Source organism: Chiloscyllium plagiosum, chromosome 13 (assembly GCF_004010195.1).
Source record: "Chiloscyllium plagiosum isolate BGI_BamShark_2017 chromosome 13, ASM401019v2, whole genome shotgun sequence".
Lineage (NCBI taxonomy): Eukaryota > Metazoa > Chordata > Chondrichthyes > Orectolobiformes > Hemiscylliidae > Chiloscyllium > Chiloscyllium plagiosum.
In genome coordinates, this window is record NC_057722.1 from 51,012,440 (window position 1) to 51,038,987 (window position 26,548).

The window sequence follows — 26,548 nt, forward strand, 5'->3', positions numbered from 1 at the left end:
ATAATGGTCTCAGTAGTGTCCTGTATAACTTATATACAGCCTCTATTCTTCTATATTCAATTCCCCGAGAAAATATTCCATTTGTTTTTGCAATTATTGACAGTACTTGCATACTAGCCATTTATAATTCATGCACAATGTGACTTTCTGACCTGGCTAAAATAGACACATCAACCTTCACAGAACTGAAAACCAAAATGTAATTTTCCTCCACTTTAGAAATTAAAGTTTCCAAGCAATAGCAATACAAACTGAGTTATCATCACAAGATAAGCATACATATTGGTTCCTGTTGTATTACTGATGAGAAAAATGTGCTGCTTTAAGAGCTTGACATGTTAATGAGCTAAGAACTAGCATGTAAACTACATGTTCAACTGCTATGTACACTCCAGCAACAATGCTAGCAAAATGTTATGATTTGGAGATGCCGGTGTTGGACTGGGGTGTACAAAGTTAAAAATCACACAACACCAGGTTATAGTCCAACAGGTTTAATTGGAAGCGCAAGCTTTCGGAGCACCGCTCCTTCATCAGGTGGTTGTGGAATACACAATTGTAAGACAGAATTTACAAGGGAACCTCGATTATCCGAATACCAATTAACTGAAAATCGGATTATCCAAAGGAGATCTGGAGGTGCCGATAGAAACATTACATCAAAGAAGTATTTCCAACAGTGATTGTGTCCTTTTTTAGTGATTAAACAGGCACAGTCTCCAAATGACTGACCCTCCCGCCCTCTCTCTCTCCCCACACTTTCCCTGGAGTTCTATAGAGAGATGTACTCACCCCTCCCCCAGATAATCTGACCAACATTGTCCTGAACGGGGCAGAGGTGGAACCTGTCAAAGAGTTGCAGTAAAAAGTTGTGTGTGTGGCTGTGACTGCATGTGTGTGCTATTTGGAGACTCACCCCACAACGGCAGCAGCAGCAGCAGTCTTGTTGTTGGTGTACAGTCCAGCTGCCCCAGAGAGGGGGCGGACGGGGTTCTGGGGGTGGGCGGGGTGCAGTGTTGGGGGCGGGGACTTGTGCGCTGTGTGTTAGACGGGGTTTGGGTTGGTGGGCGGTGTTGGACGGGGTTTTGGGGGCGGGGGCAGTGTTGGACGGGATTTGGGGCAGGGGGCGGTGTTGGATGGGATTGGGGCGCAGTGTTGGATGTGGTTCGGGGTGGTGTTGGACAGGATCGGGGGCGGGGGTCTCATGTTGGGGATGGGGTCTCACGTGTACTGCTGCAGTCTCCTGAACGGTGAGCCCCAGAGGAAAGGCATTTAATTGATGAACCGAATAATCGATTATCCAAACGAAATAATGCCTGCCCATCTCGTTCGGATATTCGAGGTTCCCTAGAATAGCAAAAGATTACAGTGTGATGGAACTGAAATTATACATTGAAAAATACCTTGATTGTTTGTTGAGTCTCTCATCTGTGTCTGCGTGGGTTTCCTCTGGGTGCTCCGGTTTCCTCCCACAGTCCAAAGATGTGCAGGTCAGGTGAATTGGCCATGCTAAATTCCCCGTAGTGTTAGGTAAGGGGTAAATGTAGGGGTATGGGTGGGTTGCGCTTCGGCGGGTCGGTGTGGACTTGTTGGGCCGAAGGGCCTGTTTCCACACTGTAATGTAATGTAATCTAATCTAATCTGTTAGAGTGATTATGATAGTTTCACTTCTCTCATATGTAAATCACAAAACTTTTTTTAAAGGTTACATTGTCAGGTTAACTGTAACAATTGGTGTCAGCCCAGATAAGATGTTGAAGGTGTTAGCCCCTGTGTTTCCTGTCTGTGCCATAATGTTTAGACTGATTCTAATCTAAAAAGTGAGTTAACAGAGTCTTACATGGATTCATGCAGTTTTTGAGCAAAGTACAATGTAACTCTGCAAGTACTTCTGGATCTGGTTGCAAAGAGCTCGAAGGCCAAAGTCACTTTCACAGCCACTGGCAGGACTGCAATGCCCTGTTCTGAGGGTGCAAGTCTGATTTAAACAGGAAGTAGAGTTTTCTAACTACCACACTGGTAAAGTGCAATGGCCTAATATGCCACTCCTGAAATGTTGATACGTTAGAAGCTATGTTATGGACGTTTGCACCATCAGTATAGATGAACCAGAGATGCATAAACTAGGAAAGTGGAATGGAATTCTTTCAGGAAGCAGAAAATGTAGTTGATGTAACTGTAGGAGTCCATGATGAACTTTAGTAGATTGCCTATATCCAGAAAATGAGGTAGAGAAGTTGAGGAAGGAAAGAGAAAGAAAAGGACCATGTGAAGACAGGTTGGAAGCTTGAAGCAAGGCCAATGAAATTTTACAATTCGTGGTGAGAGGAGAAGGCAGCACCAATGCAGTCATCAATGTCCTGTCATATGTGATGATGGAGATAGTCTGAGTAAGACTGGAATAATAGCTGTTCCACATCTCTCACAAAAAGGGTGGCATAATTGGGACCAAGGCAGGTGTCCGTAGCAACATCGTTTATTTGGAGGAAATGAGCAGAGTTCAAGGAAAATTGCTCAGAGTGAGAAGAAATTGGCAGAGGGAACCAATGGTCCTTGAAAGGGTGGCAGTGAAATCTCAGGACCGATAAACTTCCTTCAATTGATCTATTCAGGCTCCAGCTTCAATGCTCTCACGGGCAGGTCAAAGTTGAGCTCCATTCAAAGTCATTCTATACACCTGGATCACAATGGCTCAGATGATACTTGACTTTCACTATACTGTCACGCAATCATGTGGAGTGCCCCAGACACTTCCCCATGCAGCCAAGGCACCTCCTGTGTTCTGAGTCTGCCTCCTCTTCAAGTTGAAGTTCAAGTCAGATCACTGTTTTGGTGCTGATTGAACCTGCAGAGTCAACAATCTGTAACTTCTGAGCTGGGTCACAATCCTATTTCTGACCCAGATCAGGCAAAACTTCACACAGTTATTGACCTCTGATTTTTCAGGACTGTTCTCTGACGGAGGATCCTGCAAACCTTATCAATCACAGGTATTCTCACAAAAAATAGCATAGGTAATCTTCACTGAACCCATGGCTTCTTTTACAGCACCAGTTGCCATATGTATAGAGCTTAAATATGCAAAATCTCTCTGAAAATCTATGGACAGGAAATAGATAAGCTAGTCATAGGGTAAGGTGACAGGTGGGTATGATGTGAAGTATTGTTGGGGAGCAGTCAGATCTAATTAGATGGATAGTTAGTTGTTGGCAGGGTAGCCAGAGAATCGGGGAGAATTAGAAGCTTGTTGCGTGGAGTCTGGTACAGTATCAGGTGGCATGCCAATTGTACAGTTATGAGGAAATTAGAACTGGTTTTATTCATCTTACATTTCAAGTTAATATTCAGTTATGTGACTTAGAACCCTCTGAAGTTTTCACCTCGTACTCTGAGTTAGAGACTTCTTTGGAAAGTTCCAGATGCACATGATAACAGCCCTTGGAAATTTGAACTTCCCAGGCAATTTCATGTAATCGTTGCATCTGAGGGATCACAACTTGTATCTTGTGGGCTATGTCTGGTGTCTGAATATCAAAGGCCAGTCATTCTGGGTCTCTAAATCAGCATCTGTTGGAGAAACAAGATATCCTTGACAGTATCTTGCAGATTTACATATTCTAAAAGTTGTCAGTTTCACAGCATAATTATGGCAAAAGTTAGCAATCTCACTCTCATTTCAGCCACAAAACCTAGGCCAATCATGCTTTTGAGATGTCGTCTCTATTCATACATCTAATATTCAGTGCAGTAGAAACAACAGAAGAAAGAGAAAAGGGAGCAAAAGAAAACATGTAAAAGTATTATTTCACCAAATCACTAAAAAAAAATTAGAGTGAACAACCTCCACCTTTCAATTCAATATAAGCATTGTGCCGGAGACCTTTAGAAGTCAGACTGCAAATGGCAAAACAATAACAACCCAGAATGTGCAGAAGATTTTATGAAAAATCTGATTGTTCAAATGTTCATATTAACTCAAGGAGCAGTCGCCAGTGTATTTTATCCCTCTGACGAGCAACCAAAAATACTGAGTGGATGCCAAATCAAATTGCAAGAACTCCATTAAATGTTGTTCCGATGATACATCAATGTTTCAGGACAAACACATATTACAAAACGGGTTACTTCCAACATTTTTAAAACAAAATTCAGTGTTTGATGAACAAACAACATGAAGTCAGTAGGTGGAAGCTCCATTATTGCATTGTACACTCTCCCATTTACCAGTATAGAACTAGTACAAAATATATTAAAAGAGAAGGACTGAACAAATTAAAGCAAAATCTAAACACGAGCCAAGAAAATAGAATATTTGAACCAATCTAAATGTGGTTGTGGTCTTGATTAAAAGCTATGATATATTAATTCAGAGATGAGATATTTAATTAAAATTGTTCGGAACAAATTGAACAAGACAGGGAAAAATAAAGGGGTGGCACAGTGGCTCAGTGGTTAGCACTGCTGCCTTACAGCACCAGGGACTCAGGTTCGATTCCAGCCTCGGGTGACTGTGTGCAGTTTGCATATTCTGCCCATGTCTACGTGGGTTTCCTCTGGGTGCTCTGGTTTCCTCCCACAGTCCAAAGATGTACAGGTCAGGTGTATTGGCCATGCTAAATTGCCCGTAGTGTTAGGTGCAGGGGTAAATGTAGGGGAATGGGTCTGGGTGGGTGCGCTTCAGCGGGTCGGTGTGGACTTGTTGGGCCGAAGGGCCTGTTTCCACACTGTAAGTAATCTAACCTAATCTAATCTAATCTAAACTGCCCATTATGTTAGGTGCATTAGTCAGAAGGAAATGGGTCTGGGTAGGTTACTCTTTGGAGGGTCAGTGTGGACCTGTTGGGCCAAAGGGCCAGTTTCCACACTGTAGGGAATCTAATCTAAAGACAGATAAGAGATAAGTTCAACTAAGAAGTGAAACGATACACATTAAATCAAGAGATTGCAAAATTTATACAATTGAGAATGAAAAGTTAATTTTTTAACATTTCTTCTTATCCTAATTCCCTTTATTTCTGCAATTATATTTGTAGAGTAATATCTAAAATATATCTTCCTATCTTTATTTTGTTACTCTGCCTTTTATTTATCTCTCTCTCTGTTTATTCATTCTTTACCAGTTCTCTCTCTATTTGTAACATTCTGAAACAAGTTGTTATGCTTTGGTACCAGGCCACAACATTACATATTTATGTTTTCCAAGTTGTAAATTAGATTTATTGATATCACTGAAAATAATTCTGAAAACATTGATCATCTCATGTTGGGCATCTAATGAAGTCCAAAGTTTTTAAGTCCTGGAAGGATAATTGACTGGTTTAATCTCAAACACAAATTAGCTTCTCTTCCTCCCTGGTGCTCCTTTCATAAGGAGAGCAACCTTTAAAGGTTCTATTGGGAATCAGTAATCCTCAAGTATCTTGCCTAGAGTATCATTTGTTCACGGGTCTTGACATTGAATGCTGGAAAACCACCCACTTAGTTAGTGGTCACACCAAATCTATAACTTCTATCCCTCATTTAAGCATATAGTGCAATAATCAAAAATGGTAACCCTAACAAACATGTTTCTCTCACAGCAGCTAATTGCAGATGTCACAATACTACCCACACTAAAAATGGTTCATGGACTGCCACATTATATTGTGAAATTACTCCAATAATTCATTGGTGAGTTTATGGTTACATATATGACAAGAAAAAATGTACCCGAGTTGTTGACAGTCCAAAATCAAACTTTGTTATTCTAAATCAGTGTTTCCCAAAGTAGGAGTCAAAATCTCAAGTGAGGTCATGAACTGAAATTTTGGGGTAGCAAGCTTCAAAACAATAATGGTCATCATGGAACTCTGACTTACATATAACAGCTACCCTTCCACTCTAACAGACAGGCTCTCACTTTCACAAGCACTCAACTCACCCAACGCTTATAGATCTCACTGAGGAGTCACAACAATTTTTAAGCCTTGGAATGGGATCGCAGGTAGAAAGGGTTTGGGGAGCATTCGTCTAATCTGACAATTTACAGCAACATCGCTTATGCACAAGAACTCACATTAACAAGTTGCAAAAACACAAGTGTATCGGTATTTGAAAATTAAGCTTGTATCTTTAACTCATTCAGCTCCTTGCAAAGACAGAATCCAACAGTGTTCTGTTCAAAAATATTTAAAATGTTAATTTCAATGAAGGATGACATTCCCAAAATAAATTCTTGGGGTTCACTTTGCAAAGGACATCTCTAAGCTTTATATTATCTGCTATTCTTAATTACATACATTTAAGGCAAATTTAGTATCATCTGGCTCTTCAACTCAAAATATATTCAAAACTAAAATCAATTTGATAGTAATCTTTTCCACCTACTTGACTATCCAAACATAGTAATTTAAACCATATAGTGTACATTACCATTTAAAAAGAATAATTGAATAGCAATCACCAGAGACATTAATGTCTGCTGTTCTAGAATAAAATGCAAAAGATAGATGTTGGCAAGTAGGACTAGGTTAGATTGAGATGCCTGGTCGGCACGGATGAGTTGGACTGAAGGGTCTGTTTCAGTGCTGTATGGTCTGACTCTATAATAAATAGTACTGTAGATTGACATTTGACACATGCCAAATATTCTCAGTAATCCATAACTATTTGGGGAAATTCAGCTGAAAACAGTTTGTTGAAACACTAATGGTATTCTGCAAATTATGCACATGCACTAATTTAGTTAATTTTGTACAGATTAAGGGTCATTACACAAAGTGCTCCACTTGCATTTTACCATCACAAACTGATTTGCAAATTTTCTCAAGACTATTTAGTACACTATTCCTAAGCAGGATACAAAAGATTAATAAGAATAAAATGTAAGCGAATTATTCCTGAACAAAAACAGGAATGTGTAAAACTGATTAGTTTACTATATTATTAATCCCTATCTGGAGCTAAAAAGCATAAAAGAAGGTGAATAGAGAGGTTAATCTCACTGTCTCAAACGTTTCATTAGAAATTGATCATACTGTCATGGCAATTACATTAACATGAGAATTCCACCACACTAACAGGAAAATAATACAGCACACTGCAAGTAAACACACAGAAATGCTTCAATGACTTTAATTTGCCTGCTGCTTTCAGTCACTGCAGGTCAACAAATATTACAATTCTCTACAGTTGAGAAGCTTTGCAATGAATTAACTTTTCAACTGATTTTGACATTGAAGGCAAACTAACGTTAAACACTCATCGGCAATAAGAATGCAAGAATTTTTAAAAAGTATATTCTCCCTCTCCTATCATATTTATTGAGAAGTCAGTCATAGCATTGACATATAATTCCAGTGAAGAGAAACATTATACTGGAACACTTGATTCATTATGTTTGCACACAGTTTAAAAAAAACTTTCCAACCACCTTTATCATACTGTATTGTATTTATCAATTAAATTAGTTATAACTACAAGACCTTTACATCAAATTGCATAGTTTTTAACTACATCTGAACATCTGAAAAAAAAGAATCTTTAAATAAATGGACTAACCAAACTTCTCATAGTATTTACCTAGCTGCAGAACCAGAAGAAAGATCAAAAATGTAACAACCAAAACCAAGAGAACAGCAGAATAAAAAGAAATTATAGATACTTGAGCAATCAATGCACTTGCTCAGAAATTTCAGAAGCATTAAAGCATACAAGCATTAAAAAAAACTCAGAGGAATTTTTCCAATAACATGCAATGTATTGTTGCTACAATAAACACTAACAACACTATTCACGTTCTCAGTCAATGAGCTGTAATTGTATTTAGATGTAAAATTTAATGTACTGATGATTTTTTACTACTTGGCTTCATCATTTACAACCTGATTACTACAATAATACAGATATTTTGAAATAATTAAAATAGAAACCCGAGGACTTTTGAAGAATTTTCAAAAACATTTCAATGACAGATACTGGCGTGTCACGTAATAAATCTTTTTATTAAAAAAGCCAAAACAAACATACCTTATACTTAAATAATAAAACCATATTTCTGCATCTATTTCTTCATCCAGGATTTCATCTTCCAATTTGACATTTGTGCGAGAGTAATAATGAATCTTGCCAGAGCAAACAAACATATGCATTAGTCAAGTATGTCTAATACTTCAGGCATGAATGTTACTGTCTTCAGAATGCTGTCATCATTCACCACAGACCACTGGACGATCTCAATAGTTCGATGAATTCTTTAAAGTATCCAGGAAGAAAAAAAATTTACTTGTACAGCAGTTGTGTGTCTCTACTTGATGATTCCGATTCAGATTCACATCTGCCTTAGTTCTTCAAAACCACACACTACTTTTCTTGCACTGGCATCCTGACCCAGGCCCGGCTTTGTAAAGTTATTACTTGTCTGTCAACATAGACTGCTTTCATTCTATTTGCAGTTAAACCAAGACACAGCTTTAAAAGCCATTGATGCTTTTTTTTTTCTTTCAGCCTAACACACAATGGAAGGGCATTTTGTAAATTACTGTCTCCTTCAAATCAACAATAGGTACTTTCATAAAATTTTTTTTTGATTTTGCTCAAATTTGATTGCAAGAAAGGAAAAGGAAAAGGCAGTCAAAAAGAATACCCCCAGATGGCTTCTCATTCAGCTCAGTGAATGAGCGTTATCTGTGCCTTTTAAACAGTATTATTGCAAAAGCATTTCAGTCAGCAAAACTTGACAAAAATTATTAGTTTGCCATTTCTCACATAACTGCCAATGGGACTTGATAAAAAAGCTTTTCATGGGATCACCTACTTGGATCAAAATAATGGAGATTAGGTATTTCATTATAAATTACAGTGGGATATAGAGTTAGTTGTCATATTAATAGCAACCTGCCTATGGCCTTCACTGGTAGCTATTCACCTAGACAAAAGACCTAGGGTTGTCTATTGAGCTCATGCTGTAGGTCTGATCAATTTTCTATCATCAAGCAAAGAGGCAACTAACAAAGGAATCCACACATGACTGACCTCTTAAGCCCACTGATAAAAGGCCAAGTAACCTAAACACATATTCTGGAATATGGCAGATAAATTCTATATAGAAGGTGGAGAAAGAGAGACACAGGAGAGCTGGTCTATAATTCTCTTTCTATGGCCCAATGGGCACATTTTTGTAGCTGCTTGTTTTCAGCTGCAGATAATTACAGTGCTGGTGATAAAAAAAAAGCTTGCAAAGAAAAGCTTTGAAAAAGCAAACAATACACTTTTTTGTTGCTGTTCCTGTAATTTCAATTGATGACAGCCATGAAATTTTATGCACAAAGGCTAAAATCTTAACTTTGTGTTAAAGACAATAAGAGATACTTGCCAACTGCCATAATGCAAAATCAAACAGCATAAATTATAGTTTTACAGAGCATATTTTAATTTGAAATCAAACTGTATACATGCTGCAGCCACTCTCAGGTTTTAAACTTAGAACATTAGGTAATCTTGTATTCATTAACCCAGAAAGCATTTTAAATGCTTAACCAAATGATATTCCTGATTTGCAGAAACTGGGGATCAATTATGATTTAAGAGCAATCAACCTCAACAGTATTTGCATCTTTGAATGTTCCAAAATTAAACTAGTTGTATATACTATAACATGTTGCACATGAGTATGTAAATGCTATATATCAGAATTGGTTTTACTGTAAGTCAGGACATATATTACAGCTATTTTTCCTAATCAATAAATTCAGAGATATTATTACACAGGTCTAGAGGAGGTGGCACTTGAACTTGGGCCTCTTGGTCAAGGGATAGGGACACTACCACTGGCCCACAAGCAAGTCCCAGACATATACTATACAGTTCAAGAATAAAACAGTTAATCCCATTAGGCAGAAAGTCCCTTCATTGGCACCAGAAAATTTAACTCTAGTTGAAACAGTCGCAGCACATAAAAAATCATACCGTAACTATTTTAATTAAAATAATCACATAGGCAGGTCTACAGCAGGATTGATCTTAATGTTCAATATGCTGCATTATCAACAATACCAAGTGCTGCCCTGATAATACAATATATTTATTGTATTATCACTTGTGTGATGTACATAAATTTAACATATATCTATAATGTTGCATAAGTCCCTCACACCCACGTGCAAATTGTTTTATGCAAACAAATTAGAGATTTCTAAGTTTGTAGCCATTGTAAACAATGCAATATTATAAATTTTTAGCTTGTGGCATATCTGAAAACATGCATATGACCATGTATATAGTCATTTTCTAGTCATTATTATAGTTATTATTGGCACACCACTGAAATTTGAGGAAGGTTGTGCATATGGCTCCATTTTATAACCACAGAATTTGTACAGTAACTTAAATGCAATCATTTATTTACAGCTGTTGTTTCAATTTGACCAGGTGACAAGAAGTATTTTATTCAAGTCATCTGTGATGCATTAATAAAAGTAAAATAAGATAAAAAATATAGGTATGGCAAGATGGTCTATAGGCTCGTTTGGACTTGAGAGCCCATAAATATGTACTATTTCAGAGTTTGGTCACTCTGATGCATTTTTAGAATGTTGAGTATGATTAAATTAATATTTTGACCGTATGGAAACTTATTAATTCCTAGCTACCACAATACTAAATCAGGTGGGAAAATGTCTTACCAAAGAAAATTTCAGAAAACAAGTGTAAAACAAAAACTTAGTTTAAAGTTCCAGCAGCATTTTCCAATTTATCCAATGAGATTACATTGTGAATAAAGGTGTAAAAATGTTTAAACTATTAGTCAATGATATTATCTCTTCCCAATTTTTGCAGAGGTTTTGGTTTATGTGCGACCAATCTTAAGCTACACTCTATGAAGATTGGTTTCTGCCACCAATCTGTTTCAATATAGGGATTTACAGGGCTGCTTAGTGAAATATGGTACAGGAAAATAACTTCCTGGTATAACTAGGTGAGGCCTTTGTATCAAACAAGATGTTGTTTACTGCATATCAGCAAGTAGCTACAGAGTACATTGATATCGTAGAAATTATTACAGAAACTTTAGGAGGACTTGGATGTTAGAACTCACTCCCTCAAGATCCTAAGTTGTTCTGCTCACAAGTCCATAAGACATCACCTTTGAGTGGTGCTTCTGCCACTCTTCAAAGCTAACTCTTTCAAACCAACAAAGATGTTTCCTTCCAGCACCTCCCCTCCACCCCTCCACCTCCCCCCCCACACCTCCAGGAGGATAAGCAAGTCAAATATTCTGCTTGAATTTCTCTCTTTTGGGTCATCAACACCTAACATTTGACTTGAATCTGTCACACCTATTTGTTTACCAAGTTGTGCTGTACTCTGAGCTACATTAGTTAGAGATTTGTCAACTGCCTCAAATGGGGTGTGCTACTTCTTGGCAATCTCATTGCTTGTTTACCATCACAAACATTGCTGATTCCTGAAGTTTAAACTCTCTTCATTGTTTACAGCAGTGCAGTACATTTCTGTCTAACCAATACCATCATAGGTTCATACCTCATTGACAGTATGAAACAAATTTCTTATGTCAACATAGCTAATCTCAATACATTCTGCTTTCCATCTGGGTTTCACCATGAAGCCTTGTAAAGTTTCCCAATGTGTCTCTTTGACCAATTATTCCACATGCAGTTGTTCCTTGACTGGCCATTCCTTGACCAATCCTTCCTTGATTTTAACTCATTTAATTTCTAGATTGAGATCAAGTCATGCCATTCTACTCAATGTGTGTAGAATTCTCTGGAATTACCAATGTGAGTGCAGCTCCAACAATACACAAGAAGCCTATAGAACTATCCATTACCTTTAATGGTGAATCCCTTCACTACCGATGCATTGTGGCAGCAGTGCATTTACAAGATGCACTGCAGTAACTCAAGAAACATCCCCGACATCAACTTCTAAATCTGGAACCACCTAGGAGGGCAAAAACAGCATATGCATGGGAACATCCAACTGCAAATTTAAATAGGAAGGCAAAGGTTTAGTGGTATTTTCACTCGACTAATAATCCAGAGACCTAGGTAATGTTCCAGGAAGCAAATTGTCATCATTAGCTGGTCTGGTCTACATTTAACTCCAGATCCATAGAAATGTGGTTGACACCCTGAAATTGTCAAGCAAGCTATTCAGTTATACTAAACTGTAAAAATTCTCAAGAACTAATGAAACCGAACAGAATGCCTGGCATTGTGCTTAGCATAGGAAACGACAAAGGCAAATGCAGGTCTGTCAATTCTACAAATTGTTCCTAATCAACATCTCCAATCTCCAGGTGTCAGGTGGTTAGGGTTTAATGGTGGGTCGGGGTCCAACGCCTGGAGGAAGAATGCCTCATCTTCCGTCTTGGGACCCTGCAACCACATAGCATCAATGTCGATTTCACCAGTTTCCTCATCTCCCCTTCCCCCATCTGATCCCCGATTCAACCCTCCAACTCAGCACTGCCCTCTTGAACTGTCCCACCTGTCTATCTTCCTTCCCACCTACCTGCTCCACCCTCCACTCTGACCTCTTACCCCACCTGCATACACCTATTGCGTTCCCAGCTATCTTCTGCCCCAGCCCTAACCCCCTCCTATTTATCTCTCAGCTCCCCCCCCAACTCCCATATTCCTGATGAAGGGCTTATGCCCAAAACGTCAATTCTCCTGCTCCTTGGATGCTGCCTGACTGACTGTGCTTTTCCAACACCACACTTCTCAACTCTGGTTGAGAATTAGATCTTACACTGTCTTTAAAGGTGTTTTATTCTTTCGTCAGTACAAAAGTTAGAGACAAAAGTGAATGGAAGACACCAACCAATACTAGAGTACCCCCAAACAGGAAATGCTGTTTGACATGGCTACATCTCCACCTTCTCCAGGGAAATAGGGATGAGCAATACTGTCCTAGCCAGCAACACCCATATCCCACAAATTTAAAAAAAATCAGGAGTGAGAATTCTTGATAGTCAAGTATGCATAACGTTTTCTACTATCTGACATCCCTTATATTAGAGACTTGCTCATGATATACCTTTAATCTTCAGTGTTATGCCTTCTGAACCATGTAGGTGTTAGCTGCAGGCGTTTTTTTCCTAACCATGGCTCACTATCTGACAATACAATAACAATCTTCCAAAGTAAAATCTGTAAGACAAACAATTCTAACAACAATTTTTTTCTTATAAATTCAGATCTGAGATTACTTAACTAATCTGTCAAGACCATCCCTTGAATGTAGCAAAATCTGGACAACATCCAGGCTTGGACTGATAAGTGGAAGTAACAATTTACCAAAATCTAAGGTGTAGATCTCTAAATTTCCCTACAGAAATTTCAGATTTTTCTCATACTGAGGCCTGTTTTACCTCATTAGTCTCTTTGTGATTTTAGTTATTTGATTTGCTTTTGTGTGACAATGTTTTAGTTTGGCACATTTTCTGAAAGTGGCCTATTCTGTTACTGATAAAGCATTCACTTGTAATATCTTGGCACATCTGTGCATGTGAGGCTCCTTTGCTCAATAGTGCTGACAAGGACTTTTAGTGCCTCGTACCTATCTTATTCATTGCACTGATTTCTCAAATGTCTTGTACCTTAAGATTTGAATGGATTCTGTGCAACTCCTGCACCAAGTTTTATCTTCACCTCTTAGGATTGATCTGCATTCTTTTGGACTTATTTACTCACTATCTGAATGTTTTTTTCTCGAGTCACATTTTCTTTTGATTAAAATTATGACAAAGACACATTAGCAATTCTAACAACAATTTTTTTTCTTATAAATTCAGATCTGAGATTACTTAACTAATTTGTCAAGACCATCCCTTGAATGTAGCAAAATCTGGACAACATCCAGGCTTGGACTGATAAGTGGAAGTAACAATCATGTAGGAGAACATCACATGCAAGCAATTGGATAAATCTAAACGTGATTTTTTTTAAAAAAAACAGACAACAAAAGTAAACACAAACAAAACCAATGGAGGTTGAAGTTCATCTCCACAAGTAAAACCAGATTATGGCATCATGAGCAACAAATATTTTACAATCCATGACTGTCTGCTGTACCCAGCTTTCATCTATTGGAACTGGGTATCACTGAGGTTCTATCTGGCTTGTGGTATCTGACATGGCTGAGATCAATAATGTACAAGACAACTTCTTCCTCCACAGTGTCTTCATTCCCCTCCTTGGAAAACTGCTTCTCTTCTGCCAGTTCCTCAGCATCCAGCACACTGTCTCTTTGCCTGCTCTGACTGTGTAGTGCACAGCATATCAGACTTTCCAGACTGCATTGGAGGGGCCCCACGAGACCAATTCAAGCAGCAGAACAACATCTTCAACGGCCCTATACTCTACTCACCCATGGTCCTGTTTGAAACAAAAGCAGTATTAAATCTTCAATATCCATCACTGCTAGAGTTGTGTATTGGTGTCGTGAGCCAAGGTTGCAATGGGTATCCCTTGTCACCCAGTAATCTGGCTTATAAGAGCCCTGGACTATCAAGCACACCAGGTACACTTGAGTAATCCAGGAAGGACCCATGGCAGCTGCCAGCATAACAGGCAAATACATCCTGGAAGTGCTAGGTGATCACTGATCACCTGCATATTAATGGAATGGAACCTCTTCCTGTTGATGAATTCTGCAACACTGTGATGTAGCACTCTCAGTATCATGTGTGCATGGTTGATGGCACTTTGCACCTAGGGGAATGCAATAATGTCCCAAAGTTCTACTGCCTGGAAGCAGCAGCACTGCCCTCATCACGGAGGAATAAAATGAACAGGTGTGATCTTGTTTTGTGGCCTTCAGTCACTATCTTGACTCATTTGTGGTGCATGACCGAGAGATCCCACATAGGTCACTCAATCCTCCCTGGAAGGAGTCAATTACATAGAAGCTCAGAATAGTTGGCACCTTCACAGCCAATGGGAGAGGATGACCTCCCAGTCCTGCAGCCATCAGGTTCTACTCCAGCATTTGGAAAAATTCTGTTACAGTGTCAAAGGACATAAACTCTGAAGTCAAGGCGAGTAAACTATGGGCATCCTGAACATCCCAAACATCCTGACAAGCCCTGCAATAGCAACATCTCCCAAAGCTCAACATTCTTCATCTTCTGTCTCAGCCTGCTGCTGCTCCTGGCCTGGCCTGGCCCTGGGCCTCCTCCATCTGTCTTCATCTTCTTAGGTGAGCAACCATGTTACCAGCGGTAGGACCAGGATGCTTGGAAGAAGAGAAGAACTGAGATGTCAGAACAATCAGATAAGGGCTGAACACACATCTCCATGTAGTGAGAAATGCTACAACCGGATAATGAGGGACATGCTACTTTCAGCCATCCACATTCAGGCTTAGCATGCGCAGCAACTTGGTGTGTTGGCTAAGTGACAACCTAATGTAATTGAGAAGGGCTGCAGCATCCTGACACCTTTCATACTCAGGACTCATCACACTGAACATCTCATTGCATTCAGTACAGACCATCATTACACGAACATGATAGATGATGAAGCAATATTGTGTGGCTCACATGGGACCCTTGGAAGTTGCACAAATAATGCTTTGACAAACACTGGGCTTTTGTAATGTCACCATCATTGAGATATCTAAGTTCCATTTGCAAGCACAAATGACACATTTGACTAGCATCCGACCCCTAAATACTCTGTATGAAAAGCAAATATGTGATGACATGATTACAAATTAAATATATCAAAGCTTTGCAAGGAACTGTATTTGTTGCTGCAATGGCCTGCATACAGCAAACATGAATCCCACGTTTTCACCAATCAAAACACCACCCTGGATGTGACACAGCTATTGTCATTCCATTCTATACATTGGAAACTTTAACAGGAGAGAATGCAGTTCACGGTAGACACTATCAGCACCAGGCTCTATTAGGCACTAGTACCTCTCCAAAACCATCATTTTTCTTTCACTGCGCAATTGCCCAATGCCCATTTCCACCTCTCCCCTCCAACATAGAGACCCAGCATACTGAACATCACATCATTCCTGCACCTGAAGCTCAGAACTAGATCTTGTTAATTGCCTCCCACTCCTCCATGCCTCCCCTGTATAGGCCACAATGGCAGTCACTGCCACTAACTCTCTTCCTGTAGTCCACCATAAACATTGAATTCCTTGCTCATCGCCATCCTGGTTGCCATTTTGGTTAATGCCTCAGTTTTTCACCCTAGCTTTGAATCCTCCCGCCTTCTGGCAGTGATCCACCTGAAGCTCCTTTAAGTCACCCCCTTGAGTTCTCCTGAAACACTGACCTCTGAAGAATCAAATCAGCAGGGGTAGCCTGGAGGCAAACTTCACTGAATGTATTAGAGATTGTTTCTTGGAGCAGTATATTGTGAAACCAACCAGGGAGCAGGCTCCTCTGGGTTTGGTATTGTAGAATGAAAACAGATTAATTGATGACATCATAGTTAAGGACTTTCTACGGAGTAGTGACCATAATATGATAGAATTCAAAATTCAGTTTGGGGTGAGAAAGTGGAGTTCCACAGTAGTGTTCTGAAATTAAACAAAAGAAATTATGTAGGCATGAGGACAGATTTGGCTTGAATAGATTGGGCAGGAAGGCTAAATGGTAAGACAGTGAATGAGCGGTGGCAGATGTTTAAGGAGCTAGTCAATTCCTCACGTTTAAAATATATCCCAGGGAGAAACAAAGATGATAAGGGGGTAAAAAACATGTATGGCTAAACAAGGAGGTCAAGGACAATATAAAGTCAAAAACTAAAGTATACCATATTTCAAAGGCCAGTGGCAGAACTGAAAATTTGGAAACGTTCGAACATAAACAAGGAGATACTAAAAAATTAATAAAAGGAGCTAAGGCAAATTATGAAAGAAAACTAGCACAAAATATCAAAAAGGATAGCAAAAGCTTCCATAGGTGAATAAAAGGAAAGAGGGTCGTTCATATGAATGTTGGTCCCTTGGAAGATGAAATCGGAGGGTTAATATTGGGGAACACTGACATGGCAGAGATGCTGAATCAATACTTTATCTCAGTTTTCATGGTGGAAGATGTTAGTACCATTCCTGTTGGAATGAGCAGGTCAGAGGCAATAGATAAGGTAGAACTTAAAACAGTCAACATCAATACAGAAAACTATTAGGATTGAGAACAGAAAAGTCCCCCGGTTCTGATGGCCTACATCCTTGGGTATCAAAGGAAGTGACAGTTGAGACAGTACATCCATTGGTTACAATATTCCAAAATTCCTTGGACATGGGAAAAGTTCTAGTGGATTGGAAAATGGCTAATATAACACCCTTATTCAAAAAGGGAGGGAGGTAAAATATGAAAAATTACAGATTAGTTAGTTTAATGTCTGTGTTAAATCAATTATCAAGGAAGCAATATCAGGACATTTGGAAAGTCAAAACGTTATCCTTCAGTCAGCATGGTTTTATGAACGGCAAATCATGTTTGACTAATTTGCTAGAGTTCTTCGAAGAAGTAACAAGCAAAGTGGATACTGGGGATATTGTAGATGTAATTTATCTGGACTTCTGGAATGCGTTTGATAAGGTGCCACGCAAATCGTTAATTCACAAGGTTGGATCATATGGAATTAGGGGTAATTTATTAGTCTGGATTAATGACTGGCTGATGGACAGAAGGCAGAGAGTCAGGATAAATGACTTTTTTTCTGGATGGCAAGATGTAACTAGTGGGTGACACAGGGTTCAGTCCTTGGACCCCAGCTATTTACAATCGACATTAATGACTTAGATACAGGGATAGAAGGCTCTACAGCGAAATTCGCTGTAAAATGACACAAAATAGGCAGGACGGTAAATGGCAATGAGGAAATAAGAACCTTACAAATGGATATTGATAGGTTTGGAAAGAGGGCCAAAATGTGACAGATGGAGTTTAACATGGATAAGAGCAAGGCTGTGCATGTGGGTTGCAAAAATGTAAAGGCGACCTACTATCTTAATGGGGAGAGACTTCAGGGTACTCAGGTGCAGAAAAACTAGCATGCAGCTACAGCAGATGTTAAAGAAAGTGAATGGAATATTGGCTTTTATAACTAAGGGAATAGAATATAAAGGAAGTATTGTTGCAACTATACAAGGTATTGGTGAGGAGGAGAAAGTGAGGACTGAAGATGCTGGAGATCAGAGTCAAAAAGTGTGGTGCTGGAAAAGCACAGTAGGTCAGGCAGCATCTGAGGAGGAGAATCGACATTTCAGGAAGGCCCGATGAAGGGCTTGTACCTGATACATTGATTCTCCTGCTCTTTGAATGCTGCCTGACCTGCTGTGCTTTTCCAGTGCCACACTTTTTGACAAAGGTATTGGTGAGACTGCACTGGAGTATTGTGCACAGTTTTCATCCCCTCATTTGAGGAAAGATGTAATGGCATTGGAGGCAGTTCACAGGGATGATGGTTTGTCGTATATAGAGAGATTGAACAGTTTAGGCCTATGACTTCTGGAATTTAGAAGAATGAGGAGAGATAAAATTGAGGTATCCAAGATGATAAAAGATCTGGATAAAATAGACGTGGAACTGATGCTTTCTCTTGTGGGGCATGCTAGGACAAGAGGCCATAGCCTTAGAATAAGAGGTAGCAAATTTAAAACACAGTTGAGGAGAAACCACTTCTCCCAAAGGGTTGTGGATCTGTGGAGTTCACTACCCTAAAGAGCGGTGGATGCTGGGACAGTGAGTAAATTTAAGGAGAAGTTAGACAAATGTTAAATTGGTAATGGGTTGAAGGGATATGGGGAGAAGGCAGGAAAATGCGGGTGAGGAGCATATTAGCCATGATCAAATGATGGAGAAGATTTGATGGGCTGAATGGACTAATTCTGCTCCCATATCTTATGAACTTATGAAAGATTACAATGAATAGCTCCCAGACAGGAATGACCAGAAGCATGATCACAGTGTTTATGGCTCCTTTAATGCCATATGATTCACCTGACTGTTTGTGTTCACTCTACAAAAAATAGAAACATAGAAAATAGGACCTGGAATGGGCCACTTGGGTCCATGAACCTGTTCAGCCATTCAATATGATCAGGCTGATCATCCAACCCTGCCCCTGCTTTCTCCTCATACCTTTTGGTCCCTTTAACCCTAAGAATTATATCTAACTTCTTCTTGAAAAGGTTCGATGTTTTAGTCTCAACCACTTTCTGTCCACTGGCTCACTCTTGGTGAAGACATTTCTCCTCATCTCAGTCGTATACTATCAATCCTGTGTCTTTAAACAGTGACTCCTGATCTGGACTGTCTGGTCATTGGAAATATCTTCCCTATGTTTATCCTGTCTAGTCCTGATAGAATTTTATGGGTTTCTATGAAGTCGCCCCTCATTCTTCTAAATTCCACTGAATACAATCTGAACTTGCCCCGTCTTTCTTCTTATGTCAGTCCTTCCATCTCAGGAATCAGACTGGTAAACCGGCATTGCAATATCTTCATAGCCCGAACTTTCTTCTTCAGATAAAAAGATCAAAATTTCACACAATACTTCAGGTGTGGTCTCACCTTGACCCTGCACATCTGCAGCAAGACATCCCTGCTCCTGTACTCGAATCTTCTCATAATTAAGACCAACATATGATTTGCCTTCTTCACAACCTGCTGCATCGGCATGCTTACTTTCAGCAATGGTGGACAAGGATTCCCAGGACTCATTGTGTCTCCCCTTTCCCAATCTGTCACCATTTAGATAATATCTGCCTTTCTGTGTATGTTGCCAGAAAGTGGATAACTTCAGTTATCCATATTATATTTCATCTGCCATGTATTTGCCCACTTACTCAACTTGTCCAAATTGTACAAAAGCATCTCTGCATTCTTCTCATAGTTTATGCTTCCACCCAGCTTTGTGTTATCTGCAAACTTGGAGATATTACATTTAGATCCCTCATCTAAATTATTAATATATACCATATATGGTTGGAGAAGGGCTTATGCCCGAAACGTCGATTCTCCTGTTCCTTGGATGCTGCCTGACCTGCTGCGCTTTTCCAGCAACACATTTTCAGCATATATGGTTGGAGTCCAAGCACTGATGCCTCTGTACTTCACTAGACACTGTCTGACACTTAGAAAAAGACTTGGTCTCTTGTCTGCCAACTGGTTCTCTATCAACGTCAGTGTATTACCCCAATCCCATGCAGCTTGAATTTACATGCTGATCTGTTGTGGGGTTGGTCTTATCGAAAGCCGTACGGAAGTCCAAGAAAACCACATCTACTGACTCTTCCTTATCAATTCTTATATCCTTGAAAAATTCCAGTAGATTTGTATAGCATGATTTCCCTTTTGTAAATCCATGCTGACTCTGTCTAATCCTGTTACTGTTTTCCAAATGCTTTCTTATTAAATCTTTAATAATGGACTCAAGCATTTTTCCTAATACTAATTTCAGGCTAACCAGTGTATAATTCTCTATTTTCTCTCACCTTCTGTGAATAGTGGGGTCACATGAGTTGCCCTCATATTTATTACATAGCAACTGTTCCAGAGTTTATAGCATCTTGAAAGAGAACCACCAATGCATTCACTATTTCAAGAGCACCTCCATACAACAGTACTGATAGCCTTTGGGTTTGGTTGAATCGCCAATGCTAAAACAAGCATAGCAAGGCATGGTTGCTGTAAGCATGTAGGTTGGTAGTAACAGATCAAACAGTCAGTTCTGAGAGGCAGCCTGGTCCAATCCTTCTACTAATCTCCAGTTTATAAAGCAATAGTACAAGTGTAAAGTTAACTTAAAAGTGACTAAAGATAAAGTAAGTAAAGGAACTTAAAGGTTTAATAGAAGGATAGTTCAGCCAAGCGGAATGCCTGACTTGTAGCACATGGCGATTTGTGGACACCACATGACCTAGACAAATCCATGTGCACTAAGTGTCAATGGTTGCACAAACTGAAGTTCCAGGTTTCTGAACTCAAACAAACATCTCAAAAACATCGAAGAAGCAAATATGGAATGATGTCTGTAGTCAGCAAGGTTTTGGAAAGAATTCTGAGGGATAGGATTTATGACTATTTGGAAAAGTATAACGTGATTAAAGACAGTCAGCATGGCTTTGTGAGGGGCAGGTCATACCTCACAAATCTTATTGCGTTCTTTGAGGAGGTGACAAGACAGGTCAACGAAGGTCAAGCAGTAGATGTGGTGTATATGGACTTCAGCAAGGCTTTTGATAAGGTTTCCCATGGTAGGCTCATACATAAAGTCCTTGTCACTGCCTGACCTGCTGCGCTTTTCCAGCAACACATTTTCAGCTCATACATAAAGTCAGGAAGTATGGGATACAGGGAGATTTGGCTATCTGGATTCAGAATTGGTTGGCTGACAGAAGGCAGAAAGTGGTTGTAGATGGAAAGTATTCTGTCTGGAGGACAGTGTTGAGTGGGGTCCCGCAGAGCTCTGTTCTTGGGCCTCTGCTTTTTGTACTTTTCATAAATGATTTGGATGAAGAGGTTGAGGGGTGGGTTAGTAAATTTGCAGATGACAAAAAGGTTGGAGGTGTCGTTGATATTATCGAGGGCTATTGCAGGCTGAAGCGCGACATAAACAGGATGCAGAGCTGGGCTAAGAAATGGCAAATGGAGTTCAACCTGGATAAATGCAAAGTGATGTATTTTGAAAGGTTGAACATGAATGCTGAATATAGGATTAAAGAGAGGATTCTTGGCAGTGTGGAGGAACAGAGGGATCTTGGTGTTCAAGTACATAGATCCCTCAAAGTTGCCACCCAAGTGAATAGGGTTGTTAAGAAAGCATATGGTTTTTTTTTGGCTTTCATGAACAGGGGGATAGAGTTTAAGAGCCGCGAGGTTTTGCGACAGCTCAACAAGTCCCTGCTGAGACCACATTTGGAATATTGTGTCCAGTTCTGGTCACCCTACTATAGGAAAGATACAGAGGCTTTGGAGAGGGTGCAAAGAAGGTTTACCAGGATGCTGCCTGGACTGGAGGGATTGCCTTATGAAGTGAGGTTGACTAAGCTCGGACTTTTCTCTCTGCAGAGAAGGAGGAAGAGAGGTGACCTGATCGAGGTATACAAGATAATGAGAAGAATGGATAGAGTCAATAGCCAGAGACTTTTCCCCAAGACAGGATTGACTGGCATGAGGGGTCATAGTTTTAAGATATTAGGAGAAAGGTATAGAAGAGACGTCAGAGAAAGGTTCTTTACGCAGAGAGTTATGAATGCATGGAATGCGTTGCAAGCGGTGGTAGTGGAAGCAGAGTCATTAGGGACATTTGAGCGACTGCCGGACATGCACATGGATAGCAGTGAATTGAGGGGTGTGTAGATTGTTATTTTATTTTACATTAGGATTAATCCTCGGCACAACATCGTGGGCCAAAGGGCCTGTTCTGTGATGTATCTTTCTATGTTCTATGTTCTATGAGTGACCACCTATCTGTTCAAAAGAAACAGGAGGCTGTGCACAATCCCCACAGATCTTGAACACTCACTGCTTTTCTGAGGTGTAGATATCGGTGAGGTTCCTTAGAGGAGTATAGCAAGAGCCAGATCTATGGCACCCAAAGGTGGACCAGCTGCATAGGAGAGGAGGAAGAAAAATTAATATTAATATTAATTAGTATTAATAGAAGACTGTTTAGAATCAGGAACAGATAGGTGTTTCTGCAACCGTCAAAATGACTCGAGGATGGTTTGTTGCCTCCCTAGGTGCTGGATTCAAGGATGTCACAGAACGACTGCACGACATTTTTCTGTGGAGGGAAAACAGCTGGAGGTCAAGTAATAAGTCTAAATCAGGGTTACACAGCATTTATGTGAATGTACAGAGTGTAGTTAATAAGACTGGAGAGTTACAGGGATAAATTGCCTTGTGCAATTATGATGTGATGTCAATAATAGAAACTTTGCTTATGGAAGTGTGCATCCGTGTCAAAAATAGTCTTGCTTTCAAATTGTGTAGAAAAGAGAGGAAAAAGAAACGGACGGTAGCATTTTTGCTTAGATACAACATTGCAGTATTGGAGAAAGAGTATGTTCCAGAGTGCTCGTGGGCAGCATCAATTTTCATAGAGCTAAGAGAGAATACATTGCTTGTTGCAATCAAAAGACGACCAATTAGAGGGAAGAGTAGACAGGAGCAAATCTGCAAGGAGGATATGGAGCAGTGTAAATACCCAAACAGTAGCTATAATGGTGGGTTTTAATTATTGGTAAATGGACTGGGAGAGTGGTTGAGTAAGGGGCAGTGAGGGGCAAGTGCTCCTAGATTATACTCCGGAGCAGTATCAGCAGTATCTGTCCAATCCAACAAGAGAGGACGCGCTGCTAGACCTATTTCTTGGAAGTGAGGTGAGCCTAGTAAATCAACTGACAGTGGAGGAACACTTAAGTGGCAGTAATTATTGAATCATAAGATTTAGCACGATGGTAGAAAATGGTATTGATTAATCCAGAGTAAGAATAATTAACCATCAAAGAGCAAACTTTGACAGAGCAAGAACAGAGTGAGGCTAGATAGACTGAGCCCAAATGGTGGCAGCTGAACAATGGGTTACCTTCCAAGAGGACATAGTATTTGCAAAGTCAAGGCATATTCCCTCAAATGGGAAAGGTGGGACAAATAAATCCAAAGCTCCATTGATGTCAAAGAGGACAGAAATTGAGTTAAAGATTAAAAGGCTGCCTATGACACCAGATAGGAAATACAATTTAGAACCCAGCTGAATACAGAAGGGAGGTGTAAAAAACAATATAAGAGAAGCAAACAGGACTATGAAAAAAGATTGATCGCTAATATAAAAGTAAATTGTGAAGAAGATCCATTTAGAGTTGAAGCATCAACTTTGTTTTTCTTTCTCTACAGATGCTGCCACGTGTGCTGAGTTTCTCTAGCACTTTCTGTTTTATTCCAAAGAAAAAAGGTGTCAATATAGAAATAACAAACATACTGATAGGAATGGATAGAGAGTACAAATATATGAGTAAACAAATAGATAACACTAGAAACTACAAAAATAAAAGGATAATACAAAAGACTCGGTGTCTGAATACACATAGCACTGAAAATCAGACAGAATGAAAACATAGTTGGAAATAAATCAGATCTGATAGCCCCCACAAAAACATGTCTTCAGGATGACACAGATTGGCACCTGAATATTAAAGTGTTCAGGATATTTAGGAAGGACTGGAAGATAGAAAATGGTGGAGGGATGACTTTTAGTGAACTAATGTAAATAGTTAAGTTGAAAACATAAATACAAAATTGAAAATAATAAATTAGTTAATTAGAACACATTAAGAATGGCAGGATAGATGATATTAATACAATAGCGAGGAATGACTTAAGTGCAGAAACCAGAATGTAGAACTAGTTCGAATGAGAAAGGGTAAAGGCAAGAAATCACTTGTGGAAGTCATGTTCAGGTTCTCTAACAAAAATCACAAGCATAAAGAAATAATGACAGCTTGTCATTAAGGCATTACAATAATCATGAGATTTTAACTTTATGTATTGACTGGAAAAGTCAGTTGGCAAATGCAGTCTTGGTGAAGAGTTCATACGTTGTTTTTGGGATAGAGAAATAACTGCACAGGGGCACATATCTCATCACTAGGTTACCCTTTACTTACACGTGCACAGTACATGGACTCTGACCTGCTAACTCAGAGACAGTCTCTAGTGTGAGGAGACTCTCAGAGACTTCTGTTTATATCTATCAACCACAGCTCCCTGACTGATCCAGATTAACAGCCCCAATCATGGATCTCATACTGAAAATGATCCTTCTTGCCAAACACATTCCAATCACTACATTCCTCCTCACCCCAAGTCCGGGGATGTAGGCCTGCTCTTTATCTTGTAGCTTCTCCTGGCATGTATTGGTGCCAGGTGCAGTTGCTCAGACTCTGACTTGGACATGGCAGGCCTGTACCAGACCATAGCCCGTCTCTTGCACCTGGAGCATCTCAGAAGAAATTCCTCCTCTTCTTTTGGCAGTAATGGTATTGAGGCTGCATCTATCTTTCTAGCTGTTCTGAGGCGCAAGTTATGTTTTCCTCCTGCCCAGTTTGCAAGGTAGCAGCTTTCATGTTAGCCACATTTGTTCAGGAGCACCTCACGTACCCAAACTTTGTATGTCATGGGACCTGACTACAACTCGTACCCACGCCAGGCCATTTTCATGGTTTTAACACCAAACTTCGTCCCCTGAAGTAAATTGCCTTTCTTGCTTACAGAAGGCATGTGGCCGGCACTGGCACTCCTGATGCTGTTTCACCCTGCCCCCACGCCAGGTCCAGAAATATCAGGCTTAACCTTCCACTTAGTAATGTGCCCATCAGCAACTTTGCTGGAGTTATCAATGTAGTTGCATGAGGGGTAGGCCTATAATCAAACAGGAAGTGGGACATTTTGGCATCAAGTGTCGCTGTAAGTTGTTTCTTTAAGCCTGCATTCAACTGCTTGGACTGCTCTCTCTGCCAGATCATCAGATGATGGATGGTATGGAGCTGTCCAAACATGCCCAATGCCATTTGACTTTAGGAAATACTCAAAATCCTTGCTGGTAAATGGCATCCCATTCTCCATGACTAATACTTCTGAGAGTCTGTGTATCATGAACGATACTCTGAACTTTTCAATCATCATCCCTGAGTTTGCCGAATGAATTATATACAAGTCCAACCACATTTAATTGGCATTCCCAAAGACCAAGAACATTCAGACCATGAAAGTACTGGCATAGTTGATGTGTAGCCAAGTCCAGGGTTTACCCAGCCATTCCCACAAATGTAAGAAAACTTCTGGTAGTAAATTTTCCTTGTTGGTACTCTGGGCACTGCCCCACCAACGCAGCTATGTTGGCATCCAATCTTGGCCACTGGACATTATGACTCACCAACACTCTCATTTTGGAAACCCCTGGTGGAGTTCAGCCAGTAACTGGCAGCGACCTTTACTCAAGACAATTACTCTTGCTCCCCATAATAAAATGATGATCTGGTCCAGAATAGTTTCAATTCTGGTTGTGATGTACCTTTTGTTTCCCCCATCAATATCAGCTGTTTTAGTTTTGCGAGACTGCACCTTTTGTGTCCACAGTTGAATATTGTCAGCAGTGACCAGAAGGGTGTCCAGAAAGTTTAAAACCAGAACAGACTAATCCAGGGGAGGCACCACCGGTGGTGGATCTACCAATGGGAGGTATTTATATTTGCCACTTGGCCTCCTGGACAGTGTTCCAACTTGAAATTGGATACACTGAGAACAAGGGCCCACCACTGAATTTGACCAGAAGCTATGGCCAACACGGCCTTGTGTCCTTCAAGTAGCTCTTGCAAGGATTTGTGGTCCGTTACTATTACAAATTTACATCCATCAAAGTATTGGTGGAACTCTCTCACACCAAGGATGACAGCCAAACCTTCCTTCTCTACCTGGGTATATTTGCATTCAGCTACGCTACCAGGCATTCCACTCTGCTAAGTCACCGGTGAGCCAATACTATCCCAATGCCATTTGGAGAGG

At 39.9% G+C, this 26,548-nt stretch overlaps 1 long non-coding RNA gene across 1 annotated transcript in view; it reads right to left on the reverse strand.

Annotated features, from left to right (window-relative positions):
• Positions 1 to 3,506: 3,506 nt before the first annotated feature.
• LOC122556008 overlaps positions 3,507 to 26,548 on the reverse strand; it is a 93,025-nt gene continuing 69,983 nt past the window's right edge. The window contains exon 3 of the long non-coding RNA XR_006313431.1: positions 3,507 to 3,567. This is a non-coding gene — a long non-coding RNA (uncharacterized LOC122556008). The remainder of the gene's footprint in view (positions 3,568 to 26,548) is intronic.